Raw genomic sequence first — 5,650 nt, forward strand, 5'->3', positions numbered from 1 at the left:
AAAATAAACGGTGCTGGCTGTTGGTAGGAATGTAAATTGAAACAGCCACTATGGAGAACAGTATGGAGGGTCCTTAAAAAACTAAAAACAGGACTACCATACGACCCAGCAATCCCACTACTGGGCATATACCCTGAGAAAACCATAGTTCAAAAAGAGTCATGTACCACAATGTTCACTGCGGCACTATTTACAATAGCCAAGACATGGAAGCAACCTAAGTGTCCATCAACAGATGAATGGATAAAGAAGATGTGGCACATATATGCAATGGAATATTACTCAACCATAAAAAGAAACAAAATTGAGTTTTTGTAGTGACGTGAATAGACCTAGAGTAAGTCAGAAAGAAAAACAAATACCATATGCTAACACATATATATGGAATCTAAAAATTATATATGGTTCTGAAGATGCTAGGGGAAGGATGGGAATAAAGATGCAGATGTAGAGAATGGACTTGAGGACACAGGGAGGGGGAAGGGTAAGCTGTGATGAAGTGAGAGAGTGGCATTGACATATATACACTACCAAATGTAAAATAGCTAGCTAGTGGGAAGCAGCTGCATAGCACAGGGAGATCAGCTCTGTGCTTTGCGACCACCTAGAGGGGTGGGGTAGAGGGGGTGGGAGGGAGACACAAGAGGGAGGGGATATGGGGATATATGTATACGTATAGCTGATTCACTTTGTTATACAGCAGAAACTAACACAACATTGTAAAGCAATTATACTCCAATAAAGTTTAAAAAACTGGTGTTAGTACAACCAGATAGCCACTTACAAATGAATAAAGTTAAACCCTTATTTCATACTATAGGAAAAGATTAACTCAAAACAGATCAAAGACCTAAATGTAAGAGCTAAAAGTATAAAATTCTTAGAAGAAAACATAGGGGTATATCTGCATGACCTTGGATGTGGCAATGAATTCTTAGACATGATACCAAAAGTACAAGCAACTAAGCAAAATATAAACTGTACTTCATTGAAATGCAGAACTTTTGTGCTTGAAAGGACAGTATCAAGAGAGTGAAAAGACAACCTACAGAACTGGATTACAAGGACTTCCCTGGTCGTCCAGTGGTAAAGAATCCACCTTACAATGCAGAGGACGTGGGTTTGATCCCTGGTAAGGGAACTAAGATCCCACATGTGGCAGGGCAACTAAGCCCGCGTGCCACAACTACTGAGCTCGCACGCCAACTAGAGAGCCTGCGTGCTGAAACTACAGAGCCCACCCGCTCTGGAGCCTGGGCGCCACAACTAGAGAGAAGCGTGCATACCACAATGAAGAATCCCACGTGCTGCAACTAAGACCCAACACAGCCAATAAATAAATAAATAGATAATTATTTGCCTTGATCGGTTTAAAAAAAAAGAATTGGATTACATATTTGCAAATCATATATCTGATAAGAGACGTGCATCTAGACTACACCAAAAACTTTTACATCTCAATACTAAAAGAACAATAAAATAACACAATTTAAAAATTGGCAGCAGATCTGAATAGAAATTTCTCCCGAGAAGATATACAAATGGCCTATAAACTTAGGAAAAGAGGTTTATCCTCATTATTCATCAGGGAAATGCAAATCAAGACTACAGTGCAGTTGTAGTTCATAACACTAGGATGACTAGAATAAAATATCAGATAAAAGCAAGTCTGTGTAGGGGAGTTCCCAGGTGGTCTAGTGGTTAGGATTTGGCACTTTCACTGCCGTGGTCTGGGTTCAATCCCTGGTCGGGGGACTGAGCTCCTGTAAGCCACGTGGCATGGCCAAAAAAAAAAAAAAAGTGTGTGTAAGGATGTGTAAAAATAGGAACCATCATACACTTCTGGTGAGGATGAAAAATTGTGAAGCCACTGTGGAAAAAAGTCTGGCAGTTCTTCAAAATATTAAACATAGAGTTACCATGTGAATCACCAATTTAATTCCTAGGTAAATACCCAAGAGTAACGAAAACATGTCCAAGCAAAAGTTATACATGAATGTTTATAGCAACGTTATTCACAATATCTAAAAGGTGGAAACAATCCAAATGTCCATCACCTGATGAAGGGATAAAGAAAATTGATACAAAACAAAAATATTCCATACAAGGGAATATTATTCAGTCATAAAAAAGAATGAAGTATTAATACGTGCTAAAACATGGAAGAACTTTTTAAAATAAATTTATTTCATTTATTTATATTTGGCTGCGTTGGGTCTTCATTGCTGCGTGCGGGCTTTCTCTAGTTGCAGTGAGTGGGGGCTACTCTTCGTTGCAGTGTGTGGGCTTCTCATTGCGGAGGCTTCTCTTGTTGTGGAGCACAGGCTCTAGGTGTGCCGGCTTCAGTAGTTGTGGCTCGTGGGCTCTAGAGCACCGGCGCAGTAGTTGTGGTGCACAGGCTTAGTTGCTCCGCAGCATGTGGGATCTTCCTGGACCAAGCCTCGAACCCATGTCCCCTGCACGGCAGATGGACTCTTAACCACTGTGCCACCAGGGAAGCCCATGGAAGAACTTTGAAAGACATTATGTAAAGTGAAAGAAATCAGTCACAAGAGGCCACATATTGTTTGATTCCATTTATATGGAGACAACAATAGATTAGTAGTTGCATGGCATTGCGGAGATGAAGGTATAGGGGGATGATAGCTAAAGCATATGGGGTTTCTTTTGAGTTGATGAAAGTGCTCTAAAACTGACTGTGGTGATGATCACTCTTATCTGTGCATAAACTAAAAACGACTGAATTGTACACTTTAAATGAGTTGTATGTTATATGAATTATATCTCAATAAAACTGTTATTTCTTAAAAATGATAAGAATACTTTAAGAGGATCCAAAAGCTAACCTACGATAGCTCTCAATGCCCAAACACAGAACAATTTGAGCAACATAATAACATAATAGTATTGGATGAAATTAAAAGAGTCAGGGAAAAGGAACTGACCTAAAAAAAAAGGGAGCAACCACATGAATGAATCTTAAATGAATTTTGCTAAGCCAAACCCAGGAGATACATGTAATTCCATTTGACATTCTGAAAAGGGTAAAATTATAGAACAGAAGACAGATCAGAGAGTGCCAATGGTTGAGTGAGAAGGTGGGTTGAATAACCATGGTTGGGAATAAAATAAATATCCATACTGATATAAATAAATGATGTAATAAATAAATGCTGGAAATGAAAGTTTTCCCTTACAGGGGATTCCCAGTTAATAAATATAGAAGAAAGAGGTGAAATATAAAATCACCAATTGGAACACCACAGTAATAACTGTTGCAGGCAAGAGCCACCAGTGAAAGCTAAAATTAGTGGCCAAAACTCTAAGTAGGAATAGTATATTTGCATAGCCTTAAAGGTTCTCGCCCCAAATTTACTACTAAATGTGGTGATTTAAAAATATGACCCTAAATTTGAGATGGAGCTTATTCCGCTCCCACTGAGTGCACTGGACTTAGTAACCCACACCTAAGCATAGATTGGAAAGGGGAAAATCCTAAAGATATAGTGGAGAAACCTGTCAGACACCACCTTCACCAAGTAACCAAGGTTAATATAAGTTGTGTTGATATCATGTGTCCCCTCATATATAGGTAGGACACATCCTCTCTGTGGTATTCTTTCTAAAAATTTATAACCTCAGTCCAATCAGGAGAAAACATCAGACAAACTCAAAGTCAGGGACATTCTTCATAATATCTGACCACTATTCTTCAAACATCTGAAGGTAATGAAAGACAAGGAAAGACCACGAAACTATTGCAGATGGGACGAGACCAAACAGACTTGATGATTAAACGTACTGTGGTATCCTGGATTGAATCCTGGATCAGTAAAAGCGCATTAATGGAAAAACTGATGAACGCGGAATAAACTCTGTAGTTTAGTTGATACAATTGTACCCGTATCACTTTCTTAGTTTTGGTAAATGTAACCATGGTTATGTAAAATGTTAACAATTAAAGGGACTTCCCTGGTGGTCCAGTGGTTAAGAATACGCCTTCCAATGTAGGAGACTTAGGTTTGATCCCTGGTGGGGGAACAGATCCCACATGCCACAGGGCAACTGAACCCGCACGCGCGGCAACTAGAGAAATCCTCACGCTGCAACGAAGGTCCCATGTGTGCCGCAACTAAGACCTGATGCAGCCGAATAAAAATAAATAAATAAATGTTAACAATTAGGTGAAACTGGGTGAAGAGTATATGGGAACTATCTTTGCAACTCTTCTGTAAATCTGTAGTAAAAAAAAGTTAAATGACATTGATCAAAAAGAGTTAACTACATATTCTTTTATGAAAAGTTCATCATAAAATAATACACCCATATGCTCATACTGTGCTAAAAATGTCATGAGGATGCCCACATAAAAGAATGTATATTTGGTTCCAGGTAAAGCATTTCTGAGAGATGATAAAGTGCTTTCTTCGTAAGTTTGGTGTGTGAACAGTTTCTTACATAGGAACAGTTTTTATTATTAATACTGAATTGCTAGGTTGCTTTTTTCCTCATTCCGCGGAATAACTAGGCTGCTCACAGATATTATTTTAGTTTACATAGATTTACTGTCTAAACTATAGAAGATAAATTTAACAAAACTAAAATAACATCTGTCCACGTTCATAAATTAAATTCATGTACCACTTTGCTTCTCTTGGTTTGTGTCTAGTCGAAAACGCACACTGCTTTGACATACATCTCTGGGACACGGACAGAATCCAGGGTCCAGGTAGCAGGAGTGAATATATCAGATAGTAATATCTCAATCCAGTCAACAAGGCAGAAACTCTACCAGCTGATTTCTAAAGGAGTGCGCATGGCGTAAACTGGGCAAGGTAATCTTAAGAAACGTACTGAACAATTTATGTGCCAGACGTCATCCTAAGTGCTTTTACAATGTAAACGCCCTTAATCTTCATAAAAACCGTTAGCTAGGTACTGTACTACTATTAGCTTACTTTTGTACAATTTAGGAGTGAGGCATTCCTTCTAAAGGTAGAGCCACTTTTCCAACCCAAGCTGCCAGAAGCCAACTTCCAACTCGCCGCCACCGCGCCACGCTGCTCCCTCCCTCTGCGCATGTGCATCCCCGCCTTCTCCTCCCGGCTCGTCCTTCCCCGGCCTCCAGCCCCTCGTGGGAAACAATCCCTGGCCTCCAGGTCCACGCGGCGAGGGAGCTGCGGGTGAGCCCCAGAGGGTGGGGGCGAGGGCCAAGGGGACCCCCCGCGGCTCGGGGAGCCGGCGGAGGCAGCGGTGCCGGGTGGTAGGTTGGAGCCCCGCGAACATCGGCAGGACCCCAGGAGTCTGCGGCGCCTGCAGAACTGAAGGGACTGCAGGCGGCGGCGCCTCTGCCTGGAGAGGCCGGAGTCCCGCGCGGAAACGCGGACTCTCGGGCTCGCTCGGTCCTCAGCTCTTCAGCCCTTGAGCTGAGCGGGCGGCGCCGTCGTGTGGCCGCCCGTGGGGAGTGCGCGTGCGTGATGTGTGCGCTAGGCCCGCGGGGAGGGAGCGGGGTTGTCAAGGGGAGAGCGCGTGCGTGACGTGTGATCTGGGCCTGTGGGGAGGGGCGAGGAATGCGGGGAAGAGCGAGTGCGCGTGCGCGACGTGTGTGTGTGTGTGTGTGTGTGTGTGTGTGTGTGTGTGTGTGTGTGTG

General features: G+C 42.3%; 1 protein-coding gene across 8 annotated transcripts in view; it reads left to right on the forward strand.

Annotated features, from left to right (window-relative positions):
• Positions 1-5,073: 5,073 nt before the first annotated feature.
• ZNF248 (zinc finger protein 248) overlaps positions 5,074-5,650 on the forward strand; it is a 19,753-nt gene continuing 19,176 nt past the window's right edge. For 5 of the 8 annotated variants that reach the window (XR_003429778.1, XM_027091924.1, XM_027091927.1 and 2 more), the window contains exon 1: positions 5,190-5,650. This exon is cut by the window's right edge. The gene's annotated coding sequence lies outside the window, so the exon portion shown is untranslated. The other 3 variants (XM_027091925.1, XM_027091931.1, XM_027091932.1) reach the window with 2 other exon arrangements.

The sequence above is a fragment of the Aethalodelphis obliquidens genome, unplaced genomic scaffold (genome assembly GCF_003676395.1).
Source record: "Aethalodelphis obliquidens isolate GAN/ISIS:26980383/991018 unplaced genomic scaffold, ASM367639v1 scaffold73, whole genome shotgun sequence".
NCBI lineage: Eukaryota > Metazoa > Chordata > Mammalia > Artiodactyla > Delphinidae > Aethalodelphis > Aethalodelphis obliquidens.